The 21,868-nt window shown below is 45.9% G+C and overlaps 1 long non-coding RNA gene across 1 annotated transcript in view; it reads left to right on the top strand.

Moving 5' to 3' along the window:
- The window catches only part of LOC125942560 (uncharacterized), a 70,666-nt gene that overhangs the window by 9,298 nt on the left and 39,500 nt on the right, over positions 1-21,868 (top strand). Inside the window, exon 2 of the long non-coding RNA XR_007465213.1 lies at positions 7,497-7,611. This is a non-coding gene — a long non-coding RNA (uncharacterized LOC125942560). The remainder of the gene's footprint in view (positions 1-7,496; positions 7,612-21,868) is intronic.

The raw sequence follows: 21,868 nt of genomic DNA, 5'->3' as shown, positions 1-21,868 counted from the left end.
ACTAAGGCAAACAAAGCGCTTAACACCCTGAAGGTCCTATCACGTAAACATTGGGGCGCCGATCGAACGTGCCTGTTACGTATTTACCGCTCTGTCGTGCGCAGCATTCTTGACTACGGTTGCATAGTTTACGGGTCAGCAAGGCAGTCATACATCAAACGTCTTGATCCCACACACAACCACGGACTACGCTTAGCAACTGGCGCATACAGGACCTCCCCAATAGAAAGCCTGTATGCCGAGAGTAACGAACGCTGTTTGGAGCACTGAAGAGCTTTGCTCACAATCTCATACGTGCTTAGAATCACAGCTCTACTTAATCATATATGCCACACTCTTGCTACCGACACCACAAACAGAATACACTATGCCAACAAACCACACAGCGTGAGACCACTTATCCTTCGATTTGAAGATATGTGCCAAAACTACAATGTTCCGAGCGAAGCTCTCAAGGTCGCCGAAACACCGAATAGACTGCCCCCGTGGTATGATTTCGCACATTTTTGCGATTTTACCCTAACATACCACAAGAAAAAAGAAACACCGCTTGAACACATAATGCAAGATTTCTTAGAATTACAAAATAAATACAATGACTACACCGAGTTTTACACTGACGGTTCCAAGACAAATGAACATGTTGGAAGCGCAGTTGTATCGGAATACTGGGAAAATTGTCTTAGGTGGCCACAGTCTGCTTCGGTTTTTACAGCCGAAGTATATGCCCTGCTTATAGCCTTAGAAAAAATAGTAACAGAAGATTATAAAAAAGCGGTTGTCTACACAGATTCCCTTAGTTCACTTAATTCTCTCCATAGAAAATCAGAGTGCGAACCTTTTCTCGGCTGCATCCTGAGAATGCTCGGCAAATGTGAAAAGCATGGTAAAATAATTCATCTCTGTTGGGTTCCAAGTCACGTGGGAATCCCGTGAAATGAAATGCGGACAAATGTGCAGCACTCACAGCCTGTAACAAAATTAGACAAATAAATCTTCCCTTCAAGGACTGTGTCCGGATGGTCCGTGCTGCGATCACCTCAAAATGGCAACACGAGTGGGACTGCCAAGTAAATAACAAACTACAAATAGTAAAACCCATACTACAGGAGTGGAAGACATCTTATCACCAGGAACGTTTCATGGAAGTCGTTCTATGTCGCACTCGCATCGGACACACACATCTCACACATAACTTTTTATTGAAAAATGAACAACAAACGGTTTTTGATCACTGCCAAGAAACCCTAACTGTGAATCACATTTTAATAACATGTCCGGCGTTGGAGGAAAAAAGACAGAAATATTTTTATGAACTTTACAAAACACTAACACCACTTCATTCATCCGTGATCGTAGCTGAAATTGCACTTGTATCTCTAGACGATGTTTTTAATTTTTTAGATGAAACAGGGTTCTTAAACAAATTTTAAAGTAAATGATCTTTGTTGCTTGAAGCACTTTTATCAAATTATATATTTTCAACCTGTGCATGGCGCATCATAGCCTTAGTTGCTTTTGCGCCACAAAACCTTACATAACTAACTAACTGAAGTTCTGAACAATGTTTGCGAGATTGGAAAGCCCTTGTTAAACTATTCCCTGAAATCTCCCAGTGGCAGTGGTGTTCTTTTTTTTTGGTTGAGTTTTACTCTTACTGAGTTGTAAGACAGCGCGCATTCAGACTAGATTTTATCAAGCTGCCGTCATTTTCCGCTCTTAGTTGAATTGTGCAGAGTGTGTGCGTTGCTGCTGACATGAATGAATGTTTTTATTAGATACATGATGTCTGCTAATATTGACCATTTAAAGCGCTGTGTACATGTACGCCAAGATTATGCATCAACAGCAAAATCATTGATGAACGTAATGATATCTAAATTGCGTCACATGCATCTAGCAACACTTCTGTTCGGAATTGTGCTGCAAGCTTGAATGAAACGAGCAAACTGTTTCAATCAAACGACTTGGATGGTAGACAATTGCGTATTTTCGCCCGCTGTCAATATGCCGCTGTATGCAGCAAGGTTAGTTGTCTTTCACAATGTATTGCACCAGGCATAATATTGTTACGTAAAACGACACAAGGCGGGACTACTGACACTGTATTTACAGTATGGGAGAGACACAGTAGACAAGATGATGCACAGCCACCAGCACCAGAGAGAACCGTCTTCTTTGTCGTCTGCCCCAGGCTGAATGTCTCTCTCGTAGCATTACCCCCGGCGGTGGAAGCGCCGTCTCGACGCACTACACACATTGTCGTTAGGAGGAGGGCGGTAGGCTTTCAGACTGCTGACGTGGACTATGTCACTGGGAGTGATCGCAGGCGGTAAAGTCGGAGAGACGGGAACAATCTAGTCGGTGACGTCCCTGACCTGGCGGACGATTCGGTAAGGACCCGTGTATCGAGATAACAACTTTTCGGATAAGCCAACACGACGGAATGGACACCACAGGAGAACTAAGGCACCGGGTGAGAAGCGAACGTCGTGATGTCGGTTGTCATAGAGGCGCTTCTGGGTCGCTTGCGAGGCCAACAGCCTCGAGCGGGCGATCTGACGCGCGTGATCGGCACGAGCGATGGCATCACGTGCATATTCGCTAGGCGGCGCGGCAGCAGCCGGTAGTAGGGTGCCCATTGGTAACGTCGGTTCACTGCCAAAGAGCATATAAAAGGGTGAATAACCGGCGGTATCGTGACGCGATGAATTGTACGCGAAGGTCACGTAAGGTAACGCCAGGTCCCAGTCACGGTGGTCAGAGGAAACATACATTGAGAGCATGTCCGTGAGGGTACGATTTAGTCGCTCGGTGAGGCCATTTGTTTTGGAATGGTAGGCAGTGGTCAACTTGTGCTGCGTTGAGGAGCGCAAGAGATCGTCGATTACTCGTGATAAAAATGCGCGGCCTCGATCTGTGAGCAGTTGGCTAGGGGCGCCATGGTGCAAAATAACATCGTGGAGCAAGAAATCGGCAACGTCAGTAGCAGCGCTGGTGGGGAGCGCTCGAGTGATTGCATACCTGGTCGCATAATCGATAGCAACGGCGACCCACTTGATGCCGGATCGTGACTCAGGAAAAGGACCGAGAAGGTCCAAACCAACACGGAAGAATGGTTCGGTCGGGATGGAGAGCGGCTGAAACAGTCCAGCAGAGGGTGCGGCACGACGTTTCCGACATTGGCATTTGTCGCAAGAGGTCACGTAACGTCGAACAGACCGGGCGAGACCGCGCCAAAAGAAGCGGCGCCGGACACGGTTGTACGTGCGGGACACACCAAGGTGACCAGCAGTTGGTTCGTCATGAAGCTCACGCAGTACCGTTGAACGCCGCTGTTTAGGCACAACGAGAAGCAGCTCAGGGCCATCTGATTGGACGTTACGACGGTAAAGTGTGCCATTCACGAGGACGAACATGCGCAGTGAGGCGTCGTTAGTTGCGAATTCCAGCCGATCAATGAGCGATCGCAAAGAAGCCTCACGGCGTTGTTCGTCACCAATCTGGAGAAACTGAGACAGAGACCTAACGCAGGGGTTAGGTTCGATGTCCGGTCCCTCTGGTTGGTCAACAGGGTAGCCGGACAAGCAGTCCGCGTCCAGATGGAGGCGGCCAGACTTGTAGGTAACAGAGTAAGAGTACTCCTGAAGGCGCAGCGCCCAACGACCAAGTCGTCCAGTAGGGTCCTTCAGTGAAGAAAGCCAACAGAGAGCGTGATGATCGGTGACAACACGGAAAGGGCGGCCATACAATTAAGGACGGAATTTCGAAACCGCCCAGACAAGGGCAAGACATTCCCAATCCGTAATATAGTAATTGCGTTCAGATTTCGATAGGAGACGACTTGCGTACGCAATAACATGGTCAACGCCTCGTTGGTTTTGAGCTAAAACTGCACCGATGCCGTGACCACTAGCATCTGTGCGCACTTCCGTGGGAGCAGCTGGGTCAAAATGGGCAAGAATAGGAGGAGTCGTTAGGGCGGCGATGAGCTCAGAGAAGGCGTCAGCTTGTAGAGGACCCCAACAAAACGGGACGTCTTGTTTGAGAAGGTCAGTGAGTGGATGTGCGAGCGCCGCAAAGTTTTTCACAAAATGGCGAAAGTAGGAACAAAGCCCCACGAAACTACGAACATCAAGGACAGACCGTGGAACGGGGAAGTTCGTGACAGCGCGTACCTTCGCTGGGTCCGGTCGGACACCGGAAGCGTCAACGAGGTGGCCCAGGACAGTAATTTGACGAAGAGTGAAGTTGCACTTCGAGGAATTTAGCTGGAGGCCAGCTCGTCGAAAGATTGCTAGAATGGTCGAAAGGCGCTCCAGCTGCGTTGCGAAAGTGGGGGAGAAAATTATCACGTCGTCCAGGCAACATAAACACGTCGAGCATTTAAATCCTTGAAGCAGTGTGTCCATCATTCTCTCAAACGTGGCTGGTGCGTTGCAGAGACCGAAAGGCATGACCTTGAATTGGTAAAGGCCGTCAGGGGTCACGAAGGCGGTCTTCTCGCGATCCAGGTCGTCTACAGCGCGTTGCCAGTAGCCAGATCGAAGGTCCAGGGATGAAAAGAAGGTGGCACCATGAAGGCAGTCGAGGGCGTCATCAATACGTGGAAGAGGGTACACGTCCTTCTTGGTGATTTTGTTGAGGTGCCGATAATCATTAGAGAAACGCCAGGAACCGTCTTTCTTCTTTACTAATACGACGGAAGAGGCCCAAGGACTAGATGATGGTTCGATGATGTCCTTCGCAAACATTTTAGCAACTTCTTTTTGAATCACTTCGCGCTCCGATGCGGACACACGGTAAGGTCGACGGCGAATGGGCAAAGAGTCGCCAGTGTTGATTCGGTGGGCGACAATCTTAGTCTGGCCCAGGGGTCGATCACGAATGTCGAAAATGTCGCTGTATGAGGCCAAAACCCGGCAAAGAGCGTCGGCTTGGTCAGGCGAAAGGTCTGATCCAATCATGTTGCGAAAAATGCTGTCGTCGGAACTTGGTGACGGGGAAACTGCAGCTTCCTCAGGTGCAGTTATGGCGACAACCTCGACGTCATGGTCTGTTATAGCGGTGAGATGTGCAAGCGACATCTTGTGGGGCAACACTTGGGGGATCAGACCAAAGTTTAGTAGCGGGAGGAACACACAGTTATCAGCCAATGTCGCGATGGTATGTGGCACAGTAACATTGCGCGTCAGGCGGACGTCTGTAATCGGAGAGACGATATAGTCGCCGTCAGGAACGGGAGGGGTCGATGACAAACACATGTACGTGACGGCTCGCGGCGGTAGGCGAACAAAATCGGTGGGGCTTAAGCGGCTGACGGGCGTTTCGCAGGCATCTGATACAAGAGGAAGATCGAGGCAGAGCGTTTCCGAAGAACAATTAATTAAGGCCGAGTGTGCCGAAAGAAAGTCAAGGCCAAGGATAAGGTCATGGGGGCAGTGAGCAAGGACGGCAAAAAGGACAACAGTGTGACGACCGGCAATGCTGACACGGGCGGTGCACATTCCGATCACTTGAACAGCACCGCCATCGGCAACACGTATTGTCTGTGTCGTAGACGGCATCATAATCTTCTGCAGGCGGTGGCGTATAGGGGCGCTCATAATAGACAAGTGTGCGCCAGTGTCGATGAGGGCGGTCACAGGAACATTGTCGACTTTGACTTCTAGGAGGCTATGGTGAGTGGGGAGCGTCAGTAGAGGATTTTCAGGGGACGATGGCATTGCAGCTTCACCTCCATAAGCTGCACTATCTAGTTTTCCTGCGGCGATCGTCCAGAGAAGGACGGCTAGGAAAAGCGGCGAGGCTGCGGAGAGCGGGATTGGTGGCGTTGTGGCGACGGGGAGCGGGAGAAGCGGCGAACAGGAGCAGTGGCGTCAGAGGGAAGAGGCTCGTGCGAGGACGACGAGTGGTAAGTAGAGGAACCAGCGGCTGGACGTCTGAAAGGAGTAGGGTAGATGGAGGTCTGGCGAGATGCGTAGGTCCAACGGCGACGGCAATAACGAGCAATGTGCCCGGCCTGGTGACAGAAGCAGATGGGCTGATCGTCGGGCGTTCTCCATTCCGCCGGATTGCGGAAGGAAACGGGAGAGCTGTAGGAGGGTCGATTGAGTCCAGAGGAATAAGGCCGAGCGTCAGGACGAGTCAGTGGGCACGCTGAGGAAGGCCAAGATTGGCAAACTCCTGCTGACGACAGCTTGAATGAGGGACACCGATGGCTGCGATGGGTCACTGGCGTGGGTTGTAAACACGGGGGGGTTGAATAGATGCAGGACAGGCGGCTTCAATCTCGCGACGAACAATGCGAGTAACGTGGTCACAGGTGGGCGGCAGGCGAACGGCATCACACGATGAAGTTGCAGCCGTTCGCCTGCCGCCGGGTGAATCTTTGGGTAATACGGCGGCTCTTCGCGTGTTCAAACCGCCGGCACTCTTTGACGATTGTGTCGACGGTATCAACGTTGGTATAGGCGAGCAGGTTCAAAGCATCGTCGGCGATACTTTTGAGCACATGAGAAACCCTCTCGGACTCAGGCATGTGCTCGTCAACCTGGCGGCAAAGAGCGATAACGTCCTGAATGTACGAGACGTATGACTCGGAGGATGTCTATGCACTAGTCGCAAGTTCATTCCGCGAAGCAAGCTGCCGACCAGTGCTGTCACCGAAAAGGTCGCGGATCTTCTCTTTAAAAGAGTCCCAGCTGGTAATGTCCGCCTCGTGCGTCTCGAACCACCCCCGTGGTGGGCCGTCGAGGTAAAAAAGCACGTTGGCGAGCATAAGGGTCGGGTCCCACCTGTAGCCGGCGCTGATTCGTTCGTAAAGGTTGAGCCATTTGTCGACGTCAACCCCATCCTGGCCGGAAAATACGCCATGATCACGAGCAGGAGGCAGAACGATGTAGGTCGGAGCCACGGGAGGGGCAGGGGGTGAAGACGATGTGCCTGCGCTGGCTGACATGTTCGCAAGCGTGATGAGGCGGCCGTTGCGGAGCTCCGTGATCGAAACAGGAAACTACCCAGCACCTCCACCAAAAAGATGTTACGTAAAACGACACAAGGCGGGACTACTGACACTGTATTTGCAGTATGGGAGATAGACAGTAGACAAGATGGTGGACAGCCACCAGCATCAGAGAGAACCGTCTTCTTCGTCGTCTGCCCCAGGCTGAATGTCTCTCTCGTAGCAATATTCAACTAACTGGGTTCAAGCTTGCTAAACATGAAATGGTTGACGTTCTGATGTCTGATTTTTCTGTAGTGAATTTTCGCATGCACTCCACATTCTGTAAAATTGACAAATCTCACTAAATAATGGCAAATATTTATTCTAAACTGCAGTTGCATGCTTTTTATGATGCGATAAACAGACCTAAGTGGCGCCTGAGAGGGTTAATTTGGTTTTACCATTTGTATTCTCATTGATTGGCTGACATCCTCGCGGGAGTATGCGTGGCCTCAACTATCAGTAATTTCTTGCTATCTCACTGCCGCAGGTGTGTTTCCAGAAGTGCCTCATCGAGGTAGAGCTGCGGAAATGCGGCTGCGCCTTCTACACCCGAGAGCTCTCACCTTCCTTCACCACCAAGATATGCTCGCTCACGCAAATGAGTAAGTACGTCATGACGTCGCGGTACTGACCACATACGCCAATTTAAATACTTAAAAGCCTCATTTCAGTGTGCTGACAAGCAAACAATGATGTTGTTGCGCAAAGACGCACATTAAATTACACATCAGCGACAGAGGCTTGCAAGAAGTATGCAACTTTGAGTCGTTTGTTCGGGAAAACAACAGCGCAGATTAGGCGAGAAACAGAATTCACTTTGAAGCAGAGCCAAAACACGTGATTATAGTGAGCATGCTACAAAAGCAATAACAACAAGGAAGCGTGAATGTCATAGAAAAAGTATTCATAGTATCGGCAGGGGTAAAGATGAGACTGAAAGGGACGTAATGGGGACGTCGAGCATAGGGGTGACACTTGCGCCAAATTGCCGTCTTTATGAATTCTCGATAACAAATGCGTCAGCATTGTGGCTGTCAAAGTGAAAAAAGGCTATGTGTGTGAGGCTATGTTATATACATATATATATATATATATATATATTGTGGTCGGCCGGAACGTCCACACAAAAGTTCGGCAGGTGCAACACAAGAAGGCGAAAGCATGCTGCACATTTCGTGACACATTAAGTTATACAGATATTCAGTTCGATATAACCAGCCGCAGCGGGAAGTACACGTGTGACACTGAGGCAACCTCCTGAACGCCACAGATGAACACCTAACGTAGTAACTAAAATGCAGCATGTTAGTGCACGCACTGTAGACCACACCGTTAGTCAGCGAGATGGCTGCGAAGTGACGGGTACAATCACGCATGCAGTAGGCACAACGAAGCAAGAACCGTGGAGCAGTCGTGGCTTCTGGGAAGCGTGCTCGTCTCTCATCCGGGGGGCCCGGGTTTCATTCCCACCCAGACCGAAACGTACCGGATTTTCTTTTCAAAGCCACTAAGTTACTTTGCTTACAGGAGCCTCTCTGAGCATCAATCGGATCATTTCTTGCGGCCTCGGCCACTTCTCGCCCCGGCTTAGGTTCGCCAAGGTCACCCACAAGGACAGCGCCAACATTGACACCTAAGGCTTTCGCCATACTGTTGTTTTTAAACAAGTGCATCAACTTTTAAGTTATAACCATGCGGCAATCATTGATGCTTCTACCTTGAAGTTGTATATATTGACAGGCATTCTTTTTATCCTTCTCTCGGGGGCTGCATTTCGCCCGCTAACTTAATATTATCGCTCAGCGCAAGACGCGACTGCACGATTAAAACTTACACGTATCTAAGAACTTACACGAATGTTATCTTTGATTCTATCCCTTGTGTATGTCCTCACCGCACCTTGCATAATCACACTGCATACCCGACACCAATTGTGTAGTAGTTTCTACAAACCACGCGGGCACTTGCTTTAACACTGGAACCTTCGATGAGTGATGTATAAAAGCCGACGCACTTGACCCGCTAATCAGATTTTTTTTACTATCTCCGACGGTGGTCACCGCTATCCTGGTGCTTTGGGTGTAGCATGTTTTTGTGGGCACAGGTTCGCCCTATAAAAACTTAGTTTCCTCATGTGCCTACTACCTCAGTCTTGCTACTGTGTTTTCGCCGTCATTACTACGTGACTTTATATATATATATATATATATATATATATATATATATATATATATATATATATATATGTATATACGAGCGGAAGTCAAAAAGGTTGGACATCTCTTGTAAACATTTGGCGCCTTATCGTCGCGGGGGAGATGGAGTTTTACAGGGAATTGTTACTGTAGATGAAACTTGGGTACATAATCACGAACCAGAAAGTAAGGACGCGAGCATGGTTTGGAAACACTCATCCTCACCAGAAGTCAAGAAATTTTAACGTCAACCATCAGCTGGTAAGATTATGCTAACACTATTCTGTGACATGGAAGGTGTGGTAGCCGTTAATTTCACCCCAAGGGGCGAAACTGTGAACAGTGAGAACTATTCTGATGTGTTGCGGACTAAACTGAAACCTGCAATCAGATCCAAACGTCGTGGAAAACTGCGAAAAGCTGTCATTCTGCAGCAAGATAACGCTCGGTCACAGTCTGCCAAGCGCACGACCGAAACAATAAAGGAGTTGGGATTAGAATTGCTGAAACACCCGCCTGGCTCCAACAGTCCAAACTTGGCTCGAAGCAATTTTCAAATGTTTGGACCATTGTAGGAAGCGCTCTGGGGGGAAAATATTTGCAACCGATGCAGAAGTCACTGATGCGGTGCAAAATTGGTTACAGGTGCAACCAAAAACTTTTTTCCGACGAAGTCAACAAAACCTGTGAAACGTTGGGCCAAGTGCGGTGAAGTGCCGGGAGGTTATGTAGAGAAATATTGTATGTTTCAGTTTTCTATCATCAGAATAAATATACTTTTCTACTTACTTATATTACTTCATACTTTATATTATAAATAATATAAAAGTCCCTTTACTTTTCGACTTCCCCTCGTATATATATCCGCGGTGGCCACATTTCGATGGAGGCGAAATGCAAAAACGCCCGTGCGCTTGCGTTCTAGTGTACGTAAAACAACCCCAGGTGGTCAAAATTAATCTGGAGCCCGTCACTACGGCGTGCCTCATAATCAGAACTGTTTTTGGCACGTAAAGCCCCCAGAAAGAAGAAGACATATATATATATATATATATATATATTAAAAAAAGAAAGTGGAACGGCCTTCGTCGGATGGATATGCCACAACGTTCCTCTTCTTTTCTTTTTTTATTATATATATATATATTAAAAAAAGAAAAGAAGAGGAACGTTGTGGCATATCCATCCGACGAAGGCCGTTCCACCGGCCGAAACGTGAGCAGTAGATATGCCATAACGTTAGTCTTGTATGCATATATATATGTATATATATATATGTGTGTGTGTGTTCCGAAAATTACGTCATCGGCTGGTAAACGTGCAAGACAAGCTTCCGAAGACAAAGTTTCCTGGCATCGTCCACGGGATTCCATGAGCAGACTGCGACTGCAACTGCGTATCTATCAGGGAGGCAGGCAATTACGAACATAGGAACATTGTTAAAAGCGCAACACCACACAACACAAGATAAGACCAGACGAGCACAGGCGCAAACTGACAACTGATTTATTGAAGGCAGATCTCCAGCTATATATACCAACGGGCTGCGCAGGCGCATCGTCACAGCAACCCCAGGAAACATCAAACATATCGAGAAAGAAAATCAATTTCAGCTTTATACAGCGCAATGAAAGTGTCGCTGACACACTATTCACTTGCCTTTCTGATTAAAAATGCTTCCAACGTTTCACGCGCCGTTTTTTGTCTGCTTCTGCCTACAATTTTTGCACATCGGAAACGTGGTTCACAATTCGGGCAGTTCATGCAGTGGTCGACAAGATGACTTCTCTCCTTGTTAATTAGATTTCTTGGGTGTTCCCTGAGCCGGTCATTGAGCCAGCGCCCCGTCTGGCCGATATTTACTTTGCCGCAGGTCAGGGGAATCTCGTACACAACGTTGTTGGCACACTGAACGAAACGTCCTTCATGGTTCTTTTTACAGCCTCCCTTTTCCTCGGCACAGGTGGTGCGACGGCTAAGCTGAGCGAGCTTCTGGGGGGCCGAGAAAGCCAACGGCACGTTGAACCGGCTAGCCACTTTTTTCAGGCTATGTGTGACCTTGTGTATGTACGGCACCACTTCTGGCCTCTGGAAGCCCACCAGGGGCTTCGCGGCATCTGGCTTGCAACGGTGCTTTATCTTCTTAAGAAGCGTCTCAGCCACAGACAAGACGACCGAACCAGGGAAGCCGGCTGAAAACAGTCTCCCCAATTGAAGGATAAAACTATCCTGCACCTTGTGAATGCACGACTTCCGAAGTGCTGAATCTAAACAGAGAGTTGCGATGCCTCTCTTTACCGTTTTTGAGTGAGCTGAATTGTACGGAAGGAGCTCTTTTTGTGCACGTGGAGAGTACGCCCAGCAAACATGCCTTTCGCTGAACGTGAATCGCAAATCTAAAAACTGAAGCTTACTTTCGTCTGGACGTTCAAAGGTGAAGGTTAGCCCTTTCCCATGATTTCTAAAATCTTCTAGAACACACTTCAGCGTATGCTCATACGAGGATGAGCACTTGTTAAACAGAACTAAGGAGTCGTCCACATAACGAAAAACCTTAAGGACCTTGTCACTGTAAGAAGAAATAAAACTATCGTGTAAAGAGCGATCGATGGTTGATAAAAAGATATGACACAACACAGGCGCGATACATGAACCAATACAGATGTCTTTCTTTTGAAGATAAATCTGGTCGTCAAATTTGATAAAAGTGAAGTGGAGGTAAAATTCCAAAAGGGCTAGAAGGTTTCCTACAGACATACCGGCGCCATTTCGGAACGCAACCGCACCATTTTCATCGTAATCATGTGATTCCGTGATTTCATGTTGTAATCACGGAACCGTGCCAAGACACGCTCGAGTGTCTTTTGGCAATCAGCCGAGTCCGAACCCGCCACGATGACATCGTCTATGCAACATCCGACGTTTGGTATGCCCCTTAATACTGTATCGATTAGGGACTGAAAAATTGCAGGCGCACTGGCCCCCCCGTATGGAAGGCGTTCGAACTCAAAAAGACCCAAGCTGGTGTTGATTGTCAACAGTGGTCTGGATTCCGGACTGAGAGGCACTTTTTTGGTAATTGGTAATGCTTTATTTAGACAATTCATTGTCTGGGATGAAGGGGCTAAAGGCAGATGCAACTGCCTGACAGAGGCCCCCCTACCCATACATTACTCAGCGGGTGGGACATTATGAAGGATAGTGCAACAATGTGGAAAAAAAATGAACAAAGTGTATGCGGCAAGCAATCAAATACAAAAAGAACAAGAATCTTACACTGTATACATAGTATAGCATCGGTTAATGCGAGAGAACAAGGAAATATTTAATCAAACAAATAATACTAATCAGTGTTACAAAACATTATACAACAAAATAGGAGAAAAAATGTAAGAGAACGAGTAGAGACTAAAAAAATGGGGAAAAATATCGAGACCAAATAGAAGAGCTAAGCACCGTACAGAAGTTTTAAGAGCTAAGCAAAAGATAATTTCTAACCTTTTTCTTGAGACTGTAAGCCGACCTGCATTCCTGAATCATATTAGCGATTTCTCAATTATTATTTAGGAAATGAGGTACTAGGTAGGCGAGTGTCTGAGTACCATAATTGGTTCTAAACATAGGTGTTCTAAGTCGGTTATGCCTAAGGTGATATTGTGAGTTGTTAGATGGCGAAGATGTGGACAGGGTATTTGGGTCATGCAAAATTTCCTTATGTGTATACATAGCAAGCCTTAATTGGAATAACTGATCTACTTTGAGTATGTTTAGTTTGAAAAAAAATGGCGCTGTGTGGTCAATTCGTTTAAGGCTCTCTATGCAACGAACAGCTCTTTTTTGTAGGATTGTCAACCTATCTAAATTTGTCTTAGTAGTTGTACCCCAGATTAGTAGACAGTAGTGTAGATGTGAATGAACAAGGGCATAGTATAATTGAAGTTTTAACCATTTTGGTACCAAGGTTCTGATGTTATATAATATTGAAATTGACTTGCACATATTTGCATGGAGCTTGTTTACATGAGGTGTACAGCTCAAGTTCTCTTCGAAAACAACACCTAGGAATTTATAAGTAGGAACCCGTTCGATAGAAGAGCCTTTAAAGCTAATACAAGTACTATAGTCATCAGGTTTATTACGGCTTTTAAAGATAATATACTTAGTTTTTCCTACATTTAGTTGCAGCTGATTTAAATTCAACCAGTTTGATAGTTCTGTTAACCAACTATTAGCGGCTATTTCAAGTTCAAGTAAGTGTTTGCCTGTGAAAAAGATGCTAGTGTCGGCTGCATAGAAAATTATGTCAGGGGTTCGCGGTATATTCACAATATCGTTTATATAAAGAATAAAGAATAATGGTCCAAGGGTGGAGCCTTGTGGTACGCCATATCTTATCTGTTGTGGTTGGGAACGGTAACCATTTACACTATGGTGGTGGTGGTGGTGGATTGTAGCAACAGGCGGGTTTAGCCTGGCGATCAAGGCTAGTAAACTGCACCCTGTCGGATAGATAACTGCGTATCAGATTTAATACCAAACCTCTAACACCGTAGAGAGGGAGTTTACGAAACAAAATGGGATGCTTAATGGAATCAAACGCCTTTTTACAGTCTAGAAATAATCCAAGAATGTATTGATTATTATCAATATTAGTAACTAACTTTTCTTTTATATCCAGGAGTGCCATTTCGGTTGATTTCTTTTCACGGAAGCCAAATTGTTGCCGGGCAAGCATTTGGTGGTCGCCAAGGAACTTCATTAATCGTGATTTTAGTGCATATTCTAAGACTTTCGAGAACAGAGGTAGCACAGATATAGGCCGGTAGTTATTTAAGTCATTGTGAGAGCCACCTTTGTGGATGACTACTACTTTAGCTATCTTCATGCCTTCAGGAAAGGTGCCCGTGGCGAAAGCTTGATTGCAGATATGCTGCAGTGGGCCACATAGTAATTCGGCAATATGTTTAATTGGATCAGCCTTAATGTTATCATAACCAGCAGCAGTATTTTTATTTAACGATTTCAGGTATTTGACTATTTCTTGTTTACTGCATGGAGCCAAAAAAATAGATTTTGCGCAGGGAGAAGAAATATATTGTTCACAGTCGTTTGTTGTGTCACCTGTCTGACCTGCTGCACCTGAAGTAAGGAAATGATCATTGAATTTATCCGCTAGACTGGCTTCAGTGAACTCAACGCCGTCAATGGTTAGTGTCGTAGGAAGGCTATCTTTTGATTTACCCATGAGTAGACGTGCTGACTTCCAGGCTTTCCTGGGATTACAGCAGACCTCAGCAAATCTAGCCTGATAATACTGAATACGGGCTCTCTTCAAATCCGAGTTTAATTTGTTGCGAACCTTTTTGTATTCATGTAGTAGAGATATGTCTCTTAGTCTAATGAAGTTATGGTATAGTTTATCTCTTTCTCTAATTCTGTTGTAAAGATCTCTGTTAATCCATGGTTTCCTAGACTTGCTGTGCTTCTTATAGTATTGGAGTGGGAAGGCAGCATCATAGGAACTCTTTACATGTTGCAGGAACAGTTCATATGATAAACTAGGGTTTTGCTCACTGTACACGTCACTCCAGTCAATACTCTCAACACTAGCATGAAATATAGACAAGGTATTGGCATTGAAGGAGCGATATGCAACAGGAGCATCGTTATAATTTTTTTCTTTCTTTGCCGCAGGGAAAAAACAAAATACTGATAAGTGATCGCTCAGTTAAGTTGTTAGCACACCAGCGTTGACGTCACTTTTATCATGGTTAGTTATGCATAAGTCTAGCAGGTTTCAGTTGCTGTTGTTATTCTAGTGGGCAGTCCTATTAAGTTTGTGCATGAGAATGACTCGATTACATCTAGAAATTGTCGACTTTGGGGGCTGAGCAATAGCAGATCAATATTAAAATCACCAACAAGGACAATAGGCAAACTCCTTAAGGACGCATATTCAAAAACCGTAGTTATAAATCCAAAAAAATTCTTGCGTATCCCCTGATGGGGGGCGATAAACTGAGACGATCAGAGATGTTACACATTTAACAGCAATAGACTCATATTGTGCACAAACGGAACAAAATTCGGGAAGCACCTCATATAAGACATCTTCTTTGATATATAATGACACTCCACCACCCCTACGATTCGGTCTATATACACCTTCATGTTTATATCCTTCGAAAAATACTACATCGAACGCACATGAGTACGAAGTCTCAGTGAAGGCCAAGAAATGAAACGTATGACCTAATGAATCAAGCAGTACATCAGTTTGTTTGTTTCTCAGATTGCGTACATTTAAATGGAAAATCGACATTCTGTCCTGCTTCTTAAAAGAGGGGCATTGCACAAAAGATTTAAAAGATTCAGCATCATGATATATGGCTTCATGGAAGATAGCCATGGTAGCAAAACTCGCAATTGAACACAAGTTATAGAAGAAAATAAGTCATTCAGCGAATCTTATCAAGGTCGCTTTCACTGTCAATGCGCAGTGCTCGATTACCAGGCATCTTGCGCACAAAAATATGATATGCGGATATGCGGATGATAAATCCAGAACGCAAAACACCTTGCCATGTGCAATGCTTGAGTACAAATCTTCTGGTCTCGGCAGTGGATAATGATCGGTTTTTAACACCGGGTTGATGGTTATTTTGTAGTCCCCGCAAATTCTGTAAGTACCATCGCTTTTCCGAATAGTCACGATAGGTGTTGCCCAATCACTGCGAGGAACTTGCTTTAATGTGCCCTTTTCTACCATGCTCGTTAGCTGTTTTTCTGTGGGCTCTCGTATTGCAAAAGGGACAGGTCTTGCGCGGCAAAACACTGGTGTGCAGCCGGTCTGCAGAAGAATTTTTGCTTCAAAACCTCGTATTTCGCCCAGTTCACTCGAGAAAACGCAGTGAAATTTCTCTTTAAGCACCTGCACCCTGCCTTCACAGCTTATGTTTCCTATTTCTCGCCAGTCTAGTTTGAGACGTTCAAGCCAATTGCGACCCAATAGCACAGGAAGTCGTCTGCCTTCGTCTATCACTACGACAACTGGCAAGGTCACTCGCAGGTTATTGTGTTTGACCACTACTTCGCACTGTCCCTTAAGCTGCAGCCGCTCCCCCGTATACGTACGTAATGATACGTGGGACGGGGTGCACCTTACGTGTGGAAAAGTCGCCTTGTACACACTTTCTGGAACTATCGTCACGGATGCGCCTGTGTCAATCTGCATCTGCAATGGTCTGCCTTCTACCTCCACGCTGACCTCGTAACAGGACTGTGCCATATTGACGAAATGATATACTTCCTGCTCTGTTTCTTCCTCCGCACATTCGACCGCATTAGTTCGTTTGTTCCGCCTAGGCTCATTTCGACACATTTTCTGCAAATGCCCTATTTTGTCGCATCTGCGGCACCTAAACTCTTTGTACCAGCACTTATTTGAGGAATGCTTCTTGCCACATCGCTCGCATTTACTGTTCGGGCGCGACTGACTAGAAGTGCCGTAGCCTGCCTTTTGCTCTCTTTGCTGATTCTTCACAGCATTTATATTGCTATCCCCAACCTTCATTAAGGCGGAGTCACGGGCTGCTAACTCTCGGGCCAAAGCAATTTTGCATGCATCTCTAACGTCAAATTTTCCTCGGCGAATAACGCACGCTGGCTGTCCTCATTTCTTACCCCCGCCACCAGCCTGTCCCTCAAGGCGTCATTCAAAAACTCGCCAAAATCACATTTTCTGGCTAGGTGCTTGAGCTCTACAATGAAGTCTTCGACACTTTCTTGTTCGTGTTGAACACGCCTGTTGAATTTGCACCGTTCAGCTATAATTGAACTCGAAGGACTGTAATGACCTTTAAGCAGCTGTTTCACCTCGGCAAATGTTTTGTCAGCAGGCGTGTCCGGCACGACCAAACTTTTGAGCACTTCATACGTTTCTGCACCAATTGCAGTTAGGAAAACCGGTAAAACCTTTTCCTGTTTTACATCATTTGCACTAATGAAAAGCTCAAAGCGTTCGAGGTATGACTCAAAGTTCTGAGTTCTTGGGTCAAACTCACTTAATTTGCCCAAGTGCGACATTTTGCAGAGGCGAAGGCACTCAACAAGTCCACGTTTCACGAGCGTGGCTTACTCAGTCGCACAATGGTGGCGTAGGGGCGTTTATTGCAGGTCCGTCGAAGAACCCCGATGTTGGCGGGAATGCTTGCGTAATTCGAGAGCAGGTGCAGCATTTCGTCTGTCGCTCCAGCCGTACGCACTACCTGACTGAGCCTGTAGCAACCGTTCCTAGGCTACGCGGGCCGCCGACCCGCCTCGTCGCCACATGAAGTAACCGAGACACCGGTTGATAACCAAGAATCAGCCTTTATTCTCCGCTGAGCAACAAATATATATAGGGCCGGTGGGACGTCACCCGCCGCAACAGATAACCGCTTACGCGGTGACACACTGGGAGACCAACAGCAGACGGCATTATCACTGCTCGCCGGCTGGCGTTATCACGTTACCATAATCACCTTGTCCGCATCGAGGCGAATATCCGAGATGCCTTCGTGCACAAACAGTTTTTATTATCGGTATTTTTAGATATGGAGAAGGCATATGACACAACTTGGCCTTTTGGAATTCTCCTTGATCTGGCTGGAAGGGGAGTCCGAGGCAACCTGTTGAACGTGATTCAAAGCTATCTATCTAACCGCACGTTCCGTGTTAGGGTTGGCAATATCCTATCTCGTCCATTTACTCAAGAAACAGGTGTACCTCAAGGTGGTGTGCTGAGCTGTACTCTCTTCGCTGTGAAAATGAACTCGCTCCACACTATCGTACCTCGTACAATGTTTTATTCTGTGTATGTGGATGACGTGAAAGTAGGTTTTAGATCATGTAACATTTCTATCTGTGAGCGACATGTACAGCTTGGGTTAAACAAAGTATGTAAATCGGCTGACGAGAATGAATTTAAACTGAACCCTCAAAAAAGCACTTGCGTTCTTTTCTCGAACAAGAGAGGTATACTACCTGACCCCTGTATTTATCTTAATGGACAGCGGCTATCTGTGAGCCATGAACATAAATTTCTAGTCCTCATTTTAGATTCTAAATTAACATTTATCCCCTATTTGAAATACCAGAAAGCAAAGTGTCTGAAGACAATGAATCTACTGAAACTATTGTCCCGGGCATCTTGGGGAAGCGACAGGAGATGCCTTTTGAGCCTCTACAAAAGTCTCATAAGGTCGCGCCTCGACTACGGAGCTATAGTATATAATTCCGCTGCACCCAGTGCTTTGAAGATGCTAGATTCCGTTCACCACTTAGGCATCCGTCTTGCCACAGGTGCCTTCAGGACTAGCCCTGTAGAAAGTCTGTACGTTGAATCAAACGAGTGGTCACTACATCTCCAAAGGACTTAAGTTTTGCCTACGCCCTGAAGGTTCAATCAGATAGCCAGCATCCATGTCATTCTACCATTCGCGACTTGTCCACGGCCAGGCTGTTCCGTCACCGCCCGGCCACTAGGCCTTCTTAGTGTGCAAACTAGAAGTTTGCACACTAAGAAGGCTGCAGGGTTGCAAGTACTCGGCGGAGCTTTCATCCCGGAAGACATCGCTGACGTCCTCAAGAAAGGCCCCAAGTTCAGCTCCGAGCCGAAAATCCCGGCACATGAGCTTCTTTCCTTGAATAGAAGGATTTCCAACAAAGCTGCACCAGAGGACAAGGAAAGATGTCTGCTGGACGGAGTTGACAGCCTGGCCAGAAGGGTGTCCAACAAAGGAACTCGCCCCAGAACCCCTACAAAACGTATCGTGAATTTTTTCAAGGACAATAACCTTCGACTCCTGCAGGCCGACAAGGAAGGAGGGTTTGTGGCCATGCCGTCGGGCATGTTCAATGAAAAAGCTTTACAAGCCTTCCAGAGAAATTTCAAGCTAACGAGACTGAAGCCAAGTAAGGAAAAGAGCCGTGCCATATCTTTGTGTGTAGACCTTGGACTACAGAAGATCGCGAACGGTGTCCAGAAAAGTCGGGAAAACTTTTCGAATGTATTTTTTACTGCAAAAACGCACAAGGATGATATACCTTTCAGATGTATTGTGAGTGAAAGAGGTTCCTGGCAAAACAACGTTAGCCGTTACCTTCTCAAGCAGCTTAACACCTTGATTATAGATGACCCATTCATGGTAAGGAATAGGCTTGACATCATAGCTTTTTTACTTGAGACTAAGTCACTAGGATGCTTGTTTTCAATAGATGTTCTTGATCTTTTTTACTGTATTCCGCTAAAAGAACTGTTAGCAGCCCTCCTGAGCTGCATTGAGATGAACGGGCAGGTGTCCTTTCAGAATACCGCGGGAATTTCTGTGGATAACTTCATAGCACTCCTGCAGTTTTATCTGTGTTCAACAGCTGTTTGTTTTCAAGGCCAGTTTTATGTACAAAAGAAAGGGTTTTGTATTGGCTCGTGTGTGGCTCCCGTATTGTGCAACATTTTCCTTGCGGACATCGACAGAGCGCTATCCATGGTGTTTGACAATGGCAAAGTGCTGAAGGTTTTTAGGTACGTTGATGATTTTTTAATTTTACTGACGGAACGTTCTCCCATGACTTTCTCGCATACTGTGCAGGGCATTTTATCTGAATTTAAACAGCATGGCAAAGGCTTAGATTTTACTTTTGAACTAGCCAACGATAACAGCTTGCAGTTTTTAGATCATGACATAACCCTTACTGACGAAGGTTCCTGCTGGATGTATCGACCCCGTGCCCGCAAGGAATTGTTGCCGTATGATTCTACACACTCCAAGACTGTTAAACGTGCGATTGCCACTATGTGCCTCGAATCCGCCCTTAAAAAATCGTGCTGTCATAAGGCACAAGGAAGCTTTGACGAACAGATTTTGAAATTGAGGAAGCCTGGCTTCCCTTGTTCGGTTTTAAGCGCAGTTTCGGAGGCGTTATTGAGAAAGGTGAAAAAAGAAAGAAAAAGAAGCACTGAAGAAGGTCAAACATTCGAAAAGAAAGCCAATCCAGTGGTGATTGCGTATTCTCACAAAGTGGCGCACAATCTTAAACACGTCGCCGTGAAATACAAAATTCCTGTGGTTTTTTCCGAACCCCGAAAACTTGCTACTTTGTGCCGCCTGATTGGTTCTGATAACTCTAAGAAAGCAGGGTGTTCCATTAAACATACGAATCCTTTTGTGAAGTGTGAGGAAGGAGTTGTATACCGTATACCGCTGAAGTGTGGAAAAGAGTACGTCGGCCAATCTGGCCGATGTATTAATGATCGCCTGCGGGAGCATAAGCTTTCATTGAAATATGATTATGGCTCAAACTTGCCTCTTCATTGCAAGGCCTGCGGCATTGAAAATAAACAAGCATGTGAAGCAAGGCTTCAAGATACTACAATCTTGTTTAAGAGTAAAGACTCTGTGGCACGTCAATTGTTGGAGGCCAACCAGATTAAGAAGAGAGGGGAAACATGTGTCAGCCATCCAAGGAATTCGTCGGGCATGTTCAATGAAAAAGCTTTACAAGCCGGATTCATACAATCAGTGTTCCTCCTTTTTTGTCCCCCCTCTCCCCATGGCTATATATTCAACCACCTTTGACTACAATAAACAGTTGCAAGTAGCGCCTGTCCTGTCTTTGTTCCTCCTTAGTGTGCTGTCACTGTTGGCGCTTCACCTTTTGAAAGCTATGCACCAACTAGCCCCACAACGTGTTTTACTGGTCGGCGTCCTTCTTTTTATCTTTCTTCATACTCGTATACAGGGTGTCCCAACTATCATGCACCAAGATTTAAAAATATGCAAATGCCACGTAGCTGGACAGAACCAAGGTAATGTTTGCCGTCGCTTGAAGACACTCATATTATTTTTGCATCCCCCCTAATCACATATTTAGGCGTAATTAAACTTCTCAAATGTTAAAATTAGATGAAAAGTGTCTGTGAGAAAATTGTAGAGCTACATGAAAAACTCCCGACACAGCTTTTTGTTGCTCAAGGCGTCCTACATGAAGGTTTTTTCCGAGCGTAAAAGAATCCCGCGAATACACGCAAAGTTCCTCGAGCGGCTATTCGCGTGGCAGTTTTCATTTTATTCGCGGGCTTCTTTCATGCTCGGAAAACACTTTTATGTAGCACGTACTGAGCAACAGAAAGCTGTATCGGAAGTTTTTCCTATTGCTCTACAATTTTCTCATTGACACTTTCACAATTAGGACAGTACTTCTCGAGTTAAAAAATTATTACAATTCTGTAATTAAATTTCAGTAACGAAATAAATGCTGGCGGCTACTTCACTGTACTGGAAACGATTTGCACTTAGTTTTCTTCGAGTAATGCAATTGCTCTTTTTTTAATCTTGGTGCATGATATTTGGGACACCTTGTAATAAATATATATATATATATATTATCAGCCTATATTTTCGTCCAGTGCAGGACGAAAGCCTCTCCCTGCGATCTCCAATTACCCCTGTCTTGCGCAAGCGTATTCCAACTTGCGCCTGCAAATTTCCTAACTTCATCACCCCATCTGGTTTTCTGCCGGCCTCGACTGCGCTTCCCTTCTCTTGGTATCCATTCTGTAACCCTAATGGTCCATCAGTTATCCATCCTACGCATTACATGGCCTGCCCAGCTCCATTTCTTC

Source organism: Dermacentor silvarum, chromosome 1 (assembly GCF_013339745.2).
Source record: "Dermacentor silvarum isolate Dsil-2018 chromosome 1, BIME_Dsil_1.4, whole genome shotgun sequence".
In the NCBI taxonomy this organism is placed as follows: Eukaryota; Metazoa; Arthropoda; class Arachnida; order Ixodida; family Ixodidae; genus Dermacentor; species Dermacentor silvarum.
This window is presented reverse-complemented; position numbering and strand designations above follow the sequence as displayed.